We start from the raw sequence: 18,461 nt of genomic DNA, 5'->3' as shown, positions 1-18,461 counted from the left end.
TTCAAGTATATAAAAGGTTGTTACAAGGAAGAGGGAGAAAAATTATTCTCTTTAACTTTTTGAAGATAGGACAAGAAGCAATGGACTTAAATTGCCACAATGATGGTTTAGGTTGAACATTAGGAAATCTTCCTAACTGTCAGGGTAGTTAAGCACTTGAATAAGTTGCTTATGGAGATTGTGGAATCTTCAAAGAATATCAGAGTTGGAAAGGACATCAAGAGGTGATGTAGTCTACCCCCCTGTTCAAAGCAGGACTGAGCCCCAGACAGATTTTTGGCCCAGATCCCTAAATGGCCCTCTCAAGGGTTGAACTCACAACGCTGGGTTTAGCGGACCAATGCTCAAACCACTGAGCTATCTCTCCCCCCTTGGAGACTTTTAACAGCAGGTTAGAGAAACACCTGTTAGGGATGGTCTAGATAATACTTAGTCCTGCCATGAGTGCAGGGGACTTGTCTAGAAGACCTCAGGAGGTCCCTTCCAATCCTACACTTCAGTGATTCTATGAGTGAAGTGTGGAGGGAGAACAAACATAATGAAGACAAGATGGTGCTGTTACATTGGTTTGCTTTTGCACATATTCTGATGGCTTCAAATCTTGATTAAAAAAACCCAAACATGTAAAATTGGCTATCCCCAACTGCAAGCATAATCTAGTTGTCATTACTTAGCTGATTACTTGTAGGTAACAGAAATTAAAACTAAGGAGGGATTTGAAAGAGAGAGTGGTCCTCTGGTTAAGATACTGGACTGTGACTCAGGAGACAGTTTCTATTTGTGACTCTTCTTGTGGACTACTTGTATGACCTTGGGCAGATAATGTAATCTATTTGTGTCTCCATTTCTTGACTGTAAAAAGAGGATAACCTTGTCCCTGTGAGGATAAATGTAGCATTATTCATGAGGTGGTCAGATCCTCCCGCAATGGGCAATACAGTTAGAAAGAGAAAGATGGTAATGGTCTTATCGACTGAAGTAAAATAAAGGGAATGTGAATAGAGCATTGGACGGACTCAGGAGACCTAGGTTCTACTCCCACTGACCTGCTGTGGGATGATGGGCAAGTCACTTCAATTCTTTGTCTGCCTTGTCTACTTTTTTGCCAAAATTGCCAGCTCTTCACAGCAGGGATTGTCTCTCTGTGTGTACAGTGACTAGTACAATGAGGTCTGGATGTCATTTGAGGCCCCTACCATAATAATAATAATAATAATGTGGAAATGTTTTAATGATGAAACAGAACAGTGTCTGTCATTAGTAGATTGGAGGGAAGTGTGATAAGACAAGAATGGATAGGAAATGTCTGATAGGGACAACATTTATATGGTGGAGGACAGGAAACAATTGCAAGAATTCCCATAAGGGCATAGCATGGTTACAAAATAAGGATAAAAAATTTGATTGGCTTAGATATGTGGATTTCTTGGTCCTTAAATGAATGGATAAGTTGGTGATACTTTAACCGTTTTCCTCTTAAGTATTTCTTAACTTAAATGCTTAAAAAAAGGTTTATTTTTTGAAGTGTAAATAAAAATAATTACACTTAAGTTAACCAGGTTTTGCATGTCTGGTGTATCTGATGTCATCATTCTATCAATTCTCTAGGTATCAATAGTTTTCCATGAAAAACAGAATCAACAAAACTTGCTTTTATAATGTTTAAAAAAATCTGCAGCAAAAAAAACCCCAAGCAAAATAACCTTTAAACTTCCCCCTATAAGCATCTTACAAGCCTTTTCCATACATTAGAATGAGACTTTCTCCCCCTCCCCCCGCCAAAAAAAGCTCAACTTTGAGAGCTCACTTAAAAAGTATTTAACTTGTTTTAAAGTTTTTTATACATCAAAAACTACAGGTACAATTTGACACTCATAGACTCTATTAGCTTTATTAAGATTGTTGTGAATTATAAAGGTGCTAAGAAGAGGGATGGGCAGAATGGTCAACCTTGCTATGTACTAACTTCCTCCTCCCGCCATTGTCTCTTTTGAAATCTTTAGGTGTAAATATTGGAAGTGTTTTACGTTGAGTTAATCTACATAAACAAAGAACTTGACATCAACACTGATACATTGATTAGATAATACTAGTTTAAATTACAACTTTTTCTAGTTGGTAAATGAATCATTTGAATAATTCAGACATTTTAAAACTGGCAGGAATAATTTAGCTGATTGGTAAATGAAGCATTGTATAAGCTTGAACCATTTCACATTAAGTCAATGAGAAGACTTCAGTGGCCACTGGATCAAGTATTTATCTATAACCTTTTGCATTGTACTTAACAGTTTGCATAGGTTCCCCCCCCACACACACACACACCGTTGTTTTTTTTTTCCTTTTTTTCTTTTTCCCCCTGTGTATCAAGATGAAAACTTGACTTTTACTCTGCAGTATATTTATGTAGACATATATTTGGTTTTGTCATACATTTAATTAAACACAAGAAATTGCTGCTGCTGCTGCTGCTTTCTTTCTCCCACATGAATGCTTTTAAAGAACAGAGAATAAAAATCTCTGAGAATAATTTTATATTTAATTTAAAACAACTTTTACTTAAGAGTCCCAATTGCTTCTGTATGGTAAATGCCACTGTCTCTCAGCTATGATCCCCTTTTGTGCTGCAGAAAAATTGTTTATCTCACATTATCCTACTCTGTCTCCACTGTAACTGTTTGGAATGTAGACAGAGGGTCAGATCTGGCTCCCATTTAAATCACTGGGAATTCTGACACTGATTTTGTTGTGCACAAGTCTGAGCCTCCCTACAATCAGATTATGTGCTCAAGTATTTGCATGCAGTTCCCATTTAACTTGGTGGGAATTGCACATATGTGTTTCAGTAGAATTGGAACCAAATAGACAAACTTTCAAATGCATATCATACTTGCTAATGTGTGCACCACACTTGTTGAAATCTGGAATACATATGTGAAAAACAAGTATTTGCATGATCAAATCCTGTGTTTGTGTGAAATTACCCATTTATATAGGTGTGACATACCAGGGTACAATCCTGACTAATAAGCAGCTGTGTCACCCCTGCCCTGCAACCTTGGGTGCCACACAATGCCTTGCTGAAGTAGCTCCCAAATTTCTCTCTTAAATTTGGAAAGGGAGAGATCTGTGTTTGTAATGGTTCTCCTTCACATGGACACCTGGAACTAATCTAGGCCTCAATAAAGAACTCAAGATGTGCCCAATCCATAACCAGATTTTCTCCTTAGGGTGTAAATACAACTGTGTAAACATATTTAAAGTGAAGCAGTTCTCTATATTTAATTTTCACCAATTTTTAATTTTGTTGGTGGGAAAAATACTGTGGTTTCCCATCTGCTTTGTGCTTCCCTGAACTCTGCAAAAGTCATCCATGGTATTATTTAGATTGAAAAGTATGCTTAATTTTATTTCGTTTGCTGCAAAAATCCAGCTTCTTTCAAATGTGAGCAATAAAACTGAAGCTAGTTTGCTGTTCCTTGTATCATGTAAGCCATCATAGTTGCCAAATGCAAACATAGAAAATGTATCTGGAAGAACACAGTTTACATTTATCAAAGTAGGCGGGCTCCCTCATTTATTTAGTTATTGCTGTGCAATTGCATATGCATGTACATGCTTATTTAAGTTCAATGAAATGGCAATACACAACTTGTCATCCATTCAGGAAAAGACACATTCACTGTGCTGTTTGTACATTACACTAGAATTTACAACTCTTCCAGCTAAAACACACTTCTGATTAAATCCAACCTGTGAAAAATGCCACACTGACACCTAAAATTGGCATAATTTATTTATGTTAGAAGGGGATCAGACAACAGTTTGTAGGAATTGGTTGTCCTATTTCAAATGCAGATTGAAGCTGCAAATCTAGTATTCGTTCTGCTTCCTATAATCATTTACACCTGTAAGTAAACTGTAAAAATGTAAAAGCCGACATTAGCAAGAAGACAATAAACATGTTGTCTTGGGGGATACGGGCGGGGAGATAGTGACAAACACCAAAAAGAGTCTGAGCAGCAGAGAGAGAAGAACAATTTCAGTGCAGCTTAAGTGCGTAAGTGCCATTAAAATAAAGGTCCTCTTTTTTTACATCTAAATATCAAAAGGAAGGTATACCATCAACAGGCTCATGTCCTGTTGCAGCTATATTAATCAAGCATTTGTTTTTAATTTATTGCATTTCTCTTGTCCATTATATTGCCATTAAAACGGGTTTGAAAGGTTGTTGCTTATTCTTTGTAATGATTTGTCCATAATGTTTTGTGGATAACATTTTTTTTAATCATTGCAGAAATTCTTGATAAATCTAGGTTTACAATAGAATTGGTTTATTGCTATCCTGCCTGGTTCCATTTTATTTATGTGTGGTCTTTTGGAAAGACATAAATGTATTGCATCTCAATCCCACATTTCATTTATACCATAGCAGAGGGTGTCTGCAAGGCAACTATAGATAATTTCAACTCTTTATGATGCCCATATTTGTTTATAGCATCAGAACAGGTAAAGACCTAAGAAAAAAGGACATGAAGAGAAGAGATTTGTGCATGGCATATCTTGTACTATACATTCAGGAGTAATGACAATGGGTGAAATAGGGTGTACAGCATTTGTTGAAAACACATTTCTGCTTTTTCATAAAAGTGGCTTATGAGTTTTTAACTCTAGGAGAAAATGACACACAGGGATGGATTAAGGTAGGGTGTTAAATTCATGGATCTGATCACAAATCTTAGATTTAGAATCATAATATCAGGGTGGGAAGGGACCTCAGGAGGTCATCTAGTCCAACCCCCTGCTCAAAGCAGGACTGATCCCCCAACAGATTTTTGCCCCCAATCCCTAAATGGTTCCTCAAGAGCTCACAACCCTGGGTTTAGCGGGTCAATGCTCAAACCACTGAGCTATCCCTCCCCCCCCTAACTTTCTGTGTTGGATTAAAGGAGTTATGATGGTGGGTAGGAGGGCACGGGAAGACAATGTTAGGAGCTGCCCTGGAGGAACAGAGAGTAGTACTGACACAGAAGGATACCCAGAGTACCAGGAACACTATTGCAGGGGAAGCTGTTGGAGCATTGAGTTTGTAGTGGGTCTGTTGGAATTTGGTCTGGGCCCCATTTAATCTTAAACTCCCACTGCATGAATTCTGAATCATGGTGAACGCTATTCACACCCTGCTCTGAAGAGACAGTTATTGATTTCCTCATGGGCTCATCACTATATTATCCTAGTTCCTGACAAACATTAATGCATTTATTTTCACAACTCCCCTGTGAGGTGAGGGGCTGGTATCATCCCATTTTAGAGATGGGAAAGTGAGGCAGAGCGAGGTTAAGATCAGAAGTATCCATTTATTTTGAGAACCCAAGTTGAGAGAATGAGGACCTGATTTTCAGAATACTTAGAATTCTTTAGCACTGTATAAATTCAAAGCATAGCTCACATTGACTTGAGTTGCAGCTGTGAGTTCTCAACACTTCATGTCAGACCCTAGAAAATGAGGAACAAACAATTAGTGACCATGTGTAAAAAGTATGGTTCAAATACAATTGTATTCTATCCTTGCCTCTACTACAGTGTAATATTAGGCAAGTCACTCGAACCATATCCAATTACCTTAACTGTGAGACTATCCTTTCTTTTTCTGTAATGAATGAGGCAGATGTCCTATAGACAGCCAGTTTCCTTCATTACACAACCCTGATTCATCCTTAGAGAAGGTCCACACTGCACTATCTGAGACAGGGTTCCTTTGGGAAAAAAATAGCATGTAACCAGGTAATTAATGACTATATCATAATTCATACACACAAGGGAGCTGAGTTAAAGTAGCTCAGGTCACCTTAATTTTGCCATTTCCTAATTTTTCAGAGCTTGCCTTTGCAACCTGAATGTTTATTTAAATCAATGTTTGGTGTGTCATTTTCTAGGTTTTTAAGAAGCAAACTGATAAAACAAAAATTTTCCATCTTGTGACATCTCATTAACACCCACATGTTTCATCAGCTGGGTTAGAATCATAGAATATCAGGGTGGGAAGGGACCTCAGGAGGTCATCTAGTCCAACCCCCTGCTCAAAGCAGGACCAATCCCCAACTAAATCATCCCAGCCAGGGCTTTGTCAAGCCTGACCTTAAAAACCTCTAAGGAAGGAGATTCCACCACCTCCCTAGGTAACCCATTCCAGTGCTTCACCACCCTCCTGGTGAAAAAGTTTTTTCCTAATATCCAACCTAAACCTCCCCCACTGCAACTAAAGACCATTACTCCTTGTTCTGTCATCTGCTACCACTGAGAACAGTCTAGATCCATCCTCTTTGGAACCCCCTTTCAGGTAGTTGAAAGCAGCTATCAAATCCCCCCTCATTCTTCTCTTCTGCAGACTAAACAATCCCAGTTCCTTTAGCCTCTCCTCATAAGTCGTGCTCCAACCCCCTAATCATTTTTGTTGCCCTCCGCTGGACTCTTTCCAATTTTTCCACATCCTTCTTGTAGAGTGGGGCCCAAAACTGGACACAGTACTCCAGATGAGGCCTCACCAATGTCGAATAGAGTGGAATCCCTGCAAGCTGCATGGGCGCTTTTTAAAGACACCATAATAGAGGCCCAACTTAAATGTATACCCCAAATTAAGAAACATGGTAAAAAAACTAAAAAATTGCCACCGTGGCTTAACAACCATGTAAAAGAATGTGTAAGAGATAAAAAGACTTCCTTTAAAAAGTGGAAGTCAAATCCTAGTGAGGTAAATAGAAAGGAGCATAAACACTGCCAAATTAAGTATAAAAATGTAATAAGAAAAGCCAAAGAGGAGTTTGAAGAACAGCTATCCATAAATTCAAAAGGTAATAACAAAATGTTTTTTAAGTACATCAGAAGCAGGAAGCCTGCTAAACATCCAGTGAGGCCCATCAATGATAGAGATAGAAAAGGAGCGCTTAAAGACGATAAAGTTATTGCGGAGAAATTAAACAAATTCTTTGCTTCAGTCTTCACAGCTGAGGATAGTTCTCTGAAGATGTCCACGCAGTGTGCAGAGGTGGTCAAAAAAGCAAACAGGACATTAGGAATCATTAAAAAGGGGATAGAGAATAAGACGGAGAAGATATTATTGTCCTTATATAAATTGATGGTACACCCACATCTTGAATACTGCATACAGATGTGGTCTCCTCATCTCAAAAAAGATATACTGGCACTAGAAAAGGTTCAGAGAAGGGCAACAAAAATGATTTGGGGTTTGGAGAGGGTCCCATATGAGGAGAGATTTAAGAGGCTAGGACTTTTCAGCTTGGAAAAGAGGAGACTAAGGGGGGATATGATAGAGGTATATAAAATTATGAGTGATGTAGAGAAAGTAGATAAGGAAAAGTTATTTACTTATTCCCATAATACAAGAACTAGGGGGTCACCAAATGAAATTAATAGGCAGCACGTTTAAAACAAATAAAAGCAAGTTCTTCTTCACACAGCGCACAGTCAACTTGTGGAACTCCTTACCTGAGGAGGTTGTGAAGACTAGGACTATAACAGCGTTTAAAAGAGAACTGGATAAAATTCATGGAAGTTAAGTCCATTAATGGCTATTAGCCAGGATGGGTAGGAATGGTGTTCCTAGACTCTGTTTGGCAGAGGGTGGAGATGGATGGCAGGAGAGAGATCACTTGATCATTACCTGTTAGGTTCACTCCCTCTGGGGCACCTGGTATTGGCCACTGTCGGTAGACAGGATACCGGGCTAGATGGACCTTTGGTCTGACCCAGTACGGCCGTTCTTATGTTCTTATGGAATGATCACGTCCCTCTATCTGCTGGCAATGCCCCTACTTATACAGCCCAAAATGTTGTTAGCCTTCTTGGCAGCAAGGGCACACTGTCAACTCATATCCAGCTTCTTGTCCACTGTAACCCCTAGGTCCTTTTCTGCAGCACTGCTGCCTAGCCATTCGGTCCCTAGACTGTAGGCGTGCATGGGATTCTTCCGTCCTAAGTGCAGGACTCTGCACTTGTCCTTGCTGAACCTCATCAGGTTTCTTTTGGCCCAATCCTCTATATTGTCTAGGTCCCTCTGTATCCTATCTCTACTCTCCAGCGTATCTACCACTCCTCCCAGTTTAGAGTCATCTGCAAACTTGCTGAGAGTGCAGTCCATGCCATCCTTCAGATCATTAATGAAGATATTGAACAAAACCAGCCCCAGGACTGACCCTTGGGGCACTCCGCTTGATACCAGCTGCCAACTAGATATGGAGCCATTGATGACTACCAATTGAGCTCGACGATATAGCTAGCTTTCTATCCACCTTATAGTCCATTTATCCAGCCCATACTTCTTTAACTTGCCGGCAAGAATACTGCAGGAGACCGTATCAAAAGCTTTGCTAAAGTCAAGGAATAACACATCCACTGCTTTCCCCTCATCCACAGACCTAGTTATCTCTGCATAGAAGGCAACTAGGTTAGTCAGGCATGACTTGCCCTTGTTTAATCCATGCTGACTGTTCCTGATCACTTGCATCTCCTCTAAGTGCTTCAGAATTGATTCCTTGAGGACCTGCTCCATGATTTTTCCAGGTACCGAGGTGAGGCTGACTGGCCTGTAGTTCCCCTTTTTAAAGATAGGCACTACATTAGCCTTTTTCCAGACTTCCCACAATCGCCATGAGTTTTCAAATATAATGGCCAATGGCTCTGCAATCACATCCGCCAACTCCTTTAGCACCCTCAGATGCAGCGCATCCAGCCCCATGGATTTGTGTTCATCCAGCTTTTCTAAATAGTCCTGAACCACTTCTTTCTCCACTTCACCTCCTCCTCATACTGTGCTGCCCAGTGCAGCAGTCTGGGAGCTGACCTTGTTTGTGAAGACAGAGGCAAAAAAAGCATTGAGTACATTAGCTTTTTCCACATCCTCTGTCACTAGGTTGCCTCCCTCATTCAGTAAGGGGCCCACACTTTCCTTGACTTTCTTCTTGTTGCTAACATACCTGAAGAAACCCTTCTTGTTACTCTGAACATCTCTTGCTAGCTGCAACTCCAAGTGTGATTTAGCCTTCCTGAACTTTTAGATCCACTGCAAAGACTTCTGCCATATGATGGACTAATGGACTAACTGATGGAGTTAGGAGGCTGTTGTCCTCTAACTGGACCAGCACTAGAGGAGGATCATGACTTTGTAAGTGATGATCATAAATATTTGCTGACAGGAGAGGAAGGGTGTGACTCAGGAATCTAATCTTTGTTCCATTCCACACTCTGAAAGGGGAGGATGATCTAGTGGGCACAGACTTTTCTGCTAATTATCCACAAGCATGACCCTTTCTGCCCAGCCTGCTCCCACTTCACATAATTCCAGTCTTGTCTCTTCCATACCTCTGGTTCCTCATCCCAGTCTTGTTTTCCTCATCTATCCATTCTCCACACTTCTAGCTTCTCATCCCAGTCCCAGGCTTTTTGCCCAGCAAGTGCTAGACGCTTCCCTCCCCATGTCTCTCTCTCCCCCAACCTGGCTTCCGGTTTCACTACCCCACCCACGTTCCCTATACCCAATGATGCCCAGCTCCTCATCTGATCTGTTTCCCCCCAACTCCTTTTCCAGTCCTTTTTCCCAACCAGAGCCTGTTCTCCCTTCACATTCTGCTTCTTGTTATATCGCCTTCCCTCCTCACCTCCTTCCCTCTGCCCAAATGAATCCCAGCCCCAGTGTCACCCCAACTTTTCATTTGACCTCAGTCTCCCACCAATCTCCTGGCTCCCAATCGCCAATCAGTTGCAATCCCACTCCCCGCCTTTAGATTCCAGATCAAGCCCCAGACAGTCCGTTTCCCCTCACCCCAATTCCCAGTTCTAGTTTCCCTCTGACTCCATGATCCAATCTACTGACCTCCACATCTGCCCATTTCCCTGCCCAGCAATATACTTTCTCAAATTAATACCATTGGGTATGTCTATACGGCTGTTAGGCAACTCCCACATCACTCCTGTCCCCATATCAGTTTTGCCATCCTTTCCCCGCAGTCTGACCTCTGCTCCTCCTACAGCTCTTTGCAGTTCATCAACCCCCACTACCAGGCATGAAGGGAGGGCTTGCAGCAGAGTTCCCTCCCCCTCCTTCCAGGCAGGTTGTTGCATGGAGGGAGTAGGAGCAAAGAAGCCATTCTGTTGCTCAGAGGAGGGGAGAAGTGAGCTGTCCTGAGCTGTTGGGCTCTTTTTGCTCCCTTGCCTTCTGTGGGAATGGTGTTGGGTTGCTGAGGGGTAGTGGGAAGAGGTCCACCTGCCTGTAGCAGCCCTGGTTAGCTGCTCTACCCCAGGAGATAGGCAAGTGGGGGGAAAAAAGCCAATCAGAGGGAGTCTTTCCTTCAGGTGGGACTAAAAATGTGTGCCCCTCACTGACCGAGCTTGCTCATTTAAAGCTTCCCCATCCTCTGCAGATCTGTTTTTTGTCCCCTCTGCATTTGAGTCATGCTACTTTCTCTTTCAAGCTTCCTGGGCCCTGCGGGGGGATGATTCAGAGCACAGGGAGAGGTAGATTCCCCACACTCAGTTCAGGTGCCCAGAACTGGACCCAGCATGGCCTGTAGCATCCCAGAGCAGCAATTGCATAGTAAGTCTTGCTCAGCGCGGATGGAATCTTTGGGAAATGTAGCTGCTAAACACTAAGAAGTCTCTGTTGCATGTATACAAACTGCAGTTTTTTCAAAGTCTTATATAACTTGTCCAAATTTGGATGGATTTTTATGGGGATAGCAAAAAGCACACTCCTGCCACAAAAGTTCCAAAGCATTGCGGTATTTAAAGCTTTTTCAAAGAAAAGGTCTCCTGAAGATTTGAACATAGGCAAAAAATTGTATTTTCTCTAGCCTCGTTCTCAGAAACAACTAACCAGTTTTGGCTGAAACTTACTAAAATAATTCAGCCTGAGGCAGACACCCAGCAAGGAAAACTTAAACCCAAATGCTTAAAGTTTGGCAAAATTATAAGCTACTGAAAATGGGCTTATAATGGGAAGTCAGGCAACCTTAAAATAGGTAGTGATACCAGTCCTGCCTATAATAGTTGTGTTGTGACTGTCGGTGAATGTTGACTTTTTAATGGTGACTACTCCTATTAGAGGTTATCTACGCTTGACTGTTAATTCAGATTAAGATAAAATGTGAATTTGGAGTGTGATAGCTATTTGTGAATAACTCCATGTGTGGACATTCTTATTCCAGAATAAGAGAGCTTTGTTCCAGTTTAGCTTAGTCCACTTTAATCCAAATTTAATCTTAATTAATGTAAACCGGACATTCTTATTATTCCATAATAAGAATGTCCTTTAAATCATCTTGTCCTCCCTCTGTGTGTGTGTGTGTGTGTGTGTGTGTAAAAGAGACTGTGCATATATATATATATATGTTTTTATGAATATATATAAAATAGCTCTGTTAATACACACTGTCATATTATTTCATTTCATAATGTCTGCAATCTTAATAACAAAGACAAAATGTAAAAAAAGTGGAAAAATTACTATCAACAATTCATAACATAAGAATCTGTTGGACCATGATCAGAACAGCTATTCAGGTTTGCAAAGCTATTTCACAACAATATCTATTTAAAAATTTGTTGTAACTCCCTGCAGCTATTTCGATGTAGCTGTCACTTTAAGAAACTATTCAGCTTGGTATTGCAGGTGCCACCCCTGGACATGTTGCTTTTAGGGAGCAGAAGCACGGTTGGTCAAGCTGGAAAAGGCAATTGTAAACATCACATTCAACTAGGGTGACCAGATGTCCCGATTTTATAGGGACAGTCCCGATTTTTGGGTCTTTTTCTTATATGGGCTCCTATTACCCCCCAACCCCTGTCCCGATTTTTCACACTTTCTGTCTGGTCACCCTACATTCAACTCAGTCTGGGGCAGAGTCCATCAAACACAAGGGAATTTTATATTTCCTGCCTCATATGAATAAAGGGAAAGACTGGAGGTCAGTAAAGATGTCACAGCATTGTTGCAAGACAGATTGGTGGGAAGTGTGGACAGCTCTCCCCATGTTGGAGAGAATAAGGAAATCAGATGTATTAATTCAGTACTCTAGTCCCTCCTTGAGAAGGAGTGAACGACTGAGAATGAAATTCTATGTAAAGCAGGACAGAAGCAAGATCATTATTTGTCATATTGAGCTAGCTATGGGAAAAGAAAGAAAGTAAATATAAAGAAAATGGTTTTAAAATGTTATGCATTGTGCTATATCCTGGAGAGAGAGAAAGAGAGAGATTTTCTGTGTCACATTTTTTTATTCCTTCATGTCAATAAATTTTACTGTTTTATTTGTGATTGACCTTAGGACAGGAATTCTCAAACTCTATGCATTGCATGGGCCACATCAATGGACTCTTTTCCCTCCCATTGGTGACTTCACAGATCACCTCCTCTCCCTTAAGTGATCCCATTACATTCCTGTGGCAACTGTAGCAATTGTTTACATGGAAAAAAGAAAGTACTTACTTTAGTTCTTGATGCCTTTTTTAATGCAATTCAGCAGCTTGGGAAAAAGAGAGAGCACAATGTGGCCTTTCAACACTCATGGACCACCATCAACTGCTCTGCAGACCTGCCCTGGTCAATGGATCACATTTTAAGTCCTGCTGACTTAGACAATGAGGCTTCTATCCCTTCCTTTGAAGAGACTACTCTGTAGTGTAATACATTTCACTGCTACTAAATCTTTGTTGATATTATCTATCTCTCTCTCACTTGTGCTGCATCCTAAATCTGATACATCTTAACTTTTGGGGAAGGCTTTAGGCCTTTTTTACAACCAGAAAAATTCCCTCTTGGCATTGTTTGGATGGAGCAATACTGACATCCACTGACGTAATCTTAGGAGGATATTTGCTGTATCTCTCCTAACCAATGTTACACAATATTCTACTATAACACAGAGAAAGGATTGGGCTTAATATGCTCCAAAGAGGGATTGTGCTGAGTCCAATTTGTTGTATTAGGAAACATCAACTGTTACAGATTAAACCTGTGAAAAGGATTATATCAGCAAAATGGGAAGCTACACTGTAGTGATCCAAATAACTTTATGCTAAACACAAGTGATTCAAATATTGACTTGAAGAAAATATAAGGTTGGGGAGAATGAATAGTAGCTCTGTACCATCTTCTCAGATGAGGTTTAAAAATATTTTGGTATTTCATATAATGTGAACCTGCCCTGTTTTGTACACATTATAACACTGATGGAGCAGAAGAGACAAATTTGTTTTTGTTTTTTTAAACTAATGGGGTATGCAGTTCAGTGAAAACAATAGCAATAATAATTAATAACTCTCTGGTTGCATCTCAGAGCTAGTTGTAATTTAACTTGGTATCTTGTTTATGTATTTAGTTACTATTCAGTGGCTTGTCATGGTGAATACTGCAGGATTACTGACGATAAAGGAAAAGTAAATATATCTAATTAAGAAATAATGTTTACAAGAAGTGGTCATGTGTTTACTGTTTATCACTGCAAAAAGAGTAGATTAGGCTGATTACCTTGGACTTCAGACACAGAGAGCCTTCTATCAAGAGGGGGAGGGGAAAGCTTCAGCAAAAAAGCTTTCCTTTCTCTGTACCTCCCACTGCATTCACTTGCAAATCACTGTGTGCTTGGGAAAGCCTGTGCTTTCCCAGTCTCTAACCTTCCCATGGCAAGTGCTGTGGTTCAATCAGCAGAACCTCTCTCTCTCTCTCTGTGAGGGAGTGATTTTTTTTATTATTATTGTCTTAATCAGGAGCTTTGAATGAAAGCCAGTCAGTGAGAGAGCTCCCCCCTAAGCATTGGTTCCCTGCTGTCCAGAGTTAAGTGATGCTGTGAGAAGAAGCTGAGTTAGATTCAAGTAGGATCAGTCTTAGAAAATAACAGCAGAAAACAACCAAAAAAAGAAAGATAGTAGCAAATTCTCCAGCGTTGCTTGGGTTGGACACTACCACACTTACTCAGAAGCAGAATAAAAGGTAGGAGCCTTTCATAATTATATTTCCTTCGGTGGTTTTATTTTCTTGAACTATCAGCAGCACTGTATTTAATGTAATCCATAGAATTATTCTATTATATATAACTTTTATACATTACAAAGACACTTTGATAAATATCACACATAAATGAAAAGGAGATAATTGTGTGTATACTGTACTCAAAGTGAACTGCCTTTATACATATTCAGGATTGAACTGCATTTTGCAAAGCGTTTTTTCTTCTTCTCCCAATAACCAGGCTAGGTTCTAAGCAGCACAGTTTTAATTTGTATTCAATTAATGCAAAGTCAGTGGAGCGGAGGGGGTGGAGGGGAAGAAATACTATTTGGACTTCAAAAGCATAGTGTTTCACATTATAATTATCATGAGCATAGCATGCAACATACACATACATGTCCACACTGACTGCATCCTGATTGTAAGTCTGTTACAGCTTTCTCTGATATTACACTATTGTACTTGACTTTTCATTTAATTAAATCCTAACGCTTAAAGCAAATACTTCTTCAGGAAGCAAGTCTCTGTGTTGAGACTGATTGCAAGGTAGATACAGGCAATACTTTGTGTGTGTGTGTGTGTGTGTGTGTGTCTGTACACATACGCTCATACAAAGGGAAAAGTGCACACACTTTTCCTATACAAGCATTTCACATTGTGGTAAGAAGGTAAAAATCAAAGAAAAAAGAGAAAGAGAAGAAAGAAAATATGTGTAGTCAGCAGGTGTTGTGACCCTTTATTGTCACTGCTGCAATGAAATCCATATTTTATGTGTTAAATTCATGCAGCACATTGCAAGTTCAAATCCATATTCCCAAGAAGTAACTGTTGATGGCATTGTAAGCTGCACGAGATATTTGCAGTAGACTAATACTGTACATACTAGTTGCAATCAGAAAAACCTAACAGCCCTTTAGCATAAGAGAATGAATCTGCACGTGCAATCAGTGACAAACAGCAACCAGCATTTTAAAACAGATCTATTATCTTTGTTGTTTCCACACAAATGGAGCTATTTCCTATAATATTCATCTTTCATTCTAGTAAAAGCGTTTCTGTTATCCAAAACTGCACATCCATTACTTGTAAGGTGTTTTGCGATACGCTATTTTGTCGTGTCTATGTGTGTGTGTGTGTGTGTGCGTGTGTGTGTGTGAGAGAGACAGACAGACAGACAGAGGAGAAGCAGCTCTGTAAAGAATGTTCTGCCTGTTTTTTATGGTGACCATAGGCTTTATATTTATGTGTTACTATTGCCAGATTTTTTACTTGGAAAATATTTCTGAGTCTCAAAGTCCCTTGTTAAATATACCATTTGCCAGGAATATTTTCACTTTCATGCAATGTTCTTGAGAATTTCAGGTGACAGCAACTTTTATGCTAATCACATATTATTGAATATAATGTTAGTTGCTTTAAAGAAAGTGATGAGAGAATTAAGTGTAGGATATGGGTGGGAAGAGGGAAGTTGGAAAGATAAGTTATTTTTTCCAGAGCAGAAAAAGTAGCTCTATATAGAGTCAATGTAGCTTGCACAGGGAGATAAATACTTCTTGGATCATAAGATGGTAATTGTGTATGTGCCTTGGGAAATCCTCAAATTCAGACCTATTCTGGTAAAATCCAATGTAGCTGACAAGCTCATTTGTGCAGCAGGTTTCTATAATAGTTTATTCCCTCCTTAAATCAATGTTTTCTGTGGTTTTGAGTGTCAGGGCAAGTTTGTATGTTTGAACTTAATTTTGTGTGATAGAATGTTAATGGTAAAATAGATCATAGCACACACTTTATGCCAGTTTTATTTTTGTAACGCTATATTTGATTTTGTAGCTTTGGATGGAATAGGTAAACAGATCTTACTGCTTCCTTCGCCCCTCTTTTATATTTGCAATACTATGTCTGATTTTGTAACTTTAAGTGGCAAAGGAAAACATCAAGGGCATATATCTGTAGGTATAGATATTTATATGTCAGTATATAGATACAGTTGTTTACAGCATTGGTGAGCAGTATTGTGGATTTTGCTTTGGAGTTGATGTGTACATCTATAGTAAAATTTTATATATATATGAATGTTCTCCATGGACTAAGGCTCCCTTATGAAAATGCAAAGTTATGAAAATAATACCATACAGTTTTAGTAGAATCTAATATTGTGGTTATAGTTGTGATCCAAATATGAGCTTAGTTTAAAAACAATGTAACTGGTTACATACTGTCAGTCAAAGCTATATATTCCTATTAAAACACTTAGAAAATGACAGTACAAAACAGCTTATGTTGAAACAGTTACATATTTTCCCATCATTCTTGTTAAATAACTCAATGTAAAAGACAGAAAGGTTAATTTGAAAATGATGCCCAACTTGGGTTCTCAAAGTCATTTCCTCATCTCAACATGATTTCCCAAGGAAACAAATGATTGAAACAGTGTGTGAGCTGGGTGATCTCCATGCAAATGACTTATTTTCTGTGTCTGTTAATCAGATTTACAACCGGGTGATATGTTATCCTCTAAGAATTTTCCTATTTCATACCTTATCATGCCACTAGGTTGCAGCATTAGTGCATAGGGTAAGGGTAAGAGTGAAGTATTGCTGGATTGGCAGCAAAAAAGAGGTGGGGTTTCTAACTTAATATTAAATATTAATTTTTAATTGATTCATTATTAGCTGAAGTGTTGCAAGGTCTCAAGCTTCCTAATTAAACTTCATAATACGTCGGTGTTCAGACATATAATGATGTGTTGGCATTGTCAGTTAGCTCCATAATTTAGGATGATAGACAGAAATGGAAGGAAAGATAGAAAGTCAGGCAAGTAGGTATAGTAGTAAAGAAGGACTTGAGGACATTTTGGGAACATCTTATCACTGTGGCTGCACTGAGCAATATATGCATTGCTCTCTTTTATGAATTACTGTATGTAACAGAATAGATGCAGAGATGTAATTAACATATCATTCTTAATACAGGCTGAATATCTAAAATAAGAGAGAGTGAAGGAGCCTTGGTTTATTTTTATTTACTCTCAGATTGTTTGGGTACCCCAAAGTCAAAAAACATGAAAGATGACTTCATTGTTAATATCATGGATATTTAAGCAATGGTAAAATTGATTAAGCATTTTTAATCTTCACTGATTGTGTATGATTGTCTATAGTTATTAAAATAGAAAAGAGAGACTCCAAATGTAGTACAGCAAACACTTTTTAAATTGTGTATAAAAGGTCCCTTAAGAAAAATGTGAGTCACCCTGCACACTCCAGTATGGACTATTCATCAATATGGATTATATTAGTGGTTCACCCTCTGACTTACTGTTCTGCCTTTAATAAGATTAATTAACTCCCCTTTAATACTTCCACCTATAAAGATAATTTGATATATGAGATTTCAAACCCCCCCCCCCCCCCCAACATTTTCCAGATTTTTGATAAAACGTTTTGCTTTCTGTTTAATTTCCCCTCTTGGAATAGATATGCTCTTGATCTCTCTGTGTTGCCCCAGAAAAATCCCTCTGGGGAGTGTGTGTGTGTATTTTTGTTTCTGTCCATGTAGATTTACACCCTCCTCACTTTCAAGTCCTTTGAATGATGACTTCCTTGCAGTTAGTGGGTGGGCTGGAGATTGAAACCCATTCTGCTACTGTGTTGGTTACAGCAGTCAGGGTAGAGCAACAAAAAGTAATCCTTGTCTCTTGGGAGTTGAGCATGCTTCATCCACTAGGCCACACTAACACAGCAGAAAGTAAAGGAGACACAAGCACTGCCTTTGCTTTTGTGTGGAGTTGGGGGGAACTAGAATAGGATCCAAACCAGAGGGCCACTGATCTCATGAATCCTCTTTATTAGTTTACCAGTCTATCTTTTACTATGTGGCTGGTCTGCCAGAAATATGCTAGCCAATATTTTTGTGTATTTCTTTAGCCTTCTTGACTATTTAACATCAAAGCTGGTTACTCCATGTGGAAGGAGGGAAGAAACTTTGTATGTTCTAAAGGGATTACATTACAATAAATAGGGTACTATATTTTCTTTATCTCTTAATTCACATTAGATATCCACTTCTTCCCTGTGTTTTGCCTCCAGAAACTAGCATGAAATAGATGACTGTGTCATTCTGTTGATAAGAAGGAAGTATGTGCTGCAGGAGGCATAAACAGCACTAGAAGTATCTCTGAAACGTTCTCTAGGTTGCACTATCAATAGGCCATATAATTTGGGATCTGCTTCTGAACTCAAACCTGTGTCTTCTCGCTGTCAGTATGTAATGCTATCTTGGTACCAACGGCCTGCACTCAGGGAATACAGAATTTTAGGAAGTTTAACTAGATATACTCTAAGGTAACATGGCAGGTGTCTGTTTTAATTATGTGAGAGTGTAGAGACAATATTATTTAATTCATTTAATCACACAATACTTTTCTCTTTGTTACTCTTTT

General features: G+C 39.3%; 1 protein-coding gene across 1 annotated transcript in view; it reads left to right on the top strand.

Moving 5' to 3' along the window:
• Window positions 1–13,641: 13,641 nt before the first annotated feature.
• Window positions 13,642–18,461, top strand: part of CDH10 (cadherin 10) — a 153,859-nt gene continuing 149,039 nt past the window's right edge. The window contains 1 exon segment of the mRNA XM_034761584.1: window positions 13,642–14,002. The gene's annotated coding sequence lies outside the window, so the exon portion shown is untranslated.

The sequence above is a fragment of the Trachemys scripta genome, chromosome 2, assembly GCF_013100865.1.
Source record: "Trachemys scripta elegans isolate TJP31775 chromosome 2, CAS_Tse_1.0, whole genome shotgun sequence".
Taxonomy (NCBI): Eukaryota; Metazoa; Chordata; order Testudines; family Emydidae; genus Trachemys; species Trachemys scripta.
Note: the sequence above shows the minus strand (reverse complement) of the source record. Positions and strands in the feature narration are given on the sequence as shown.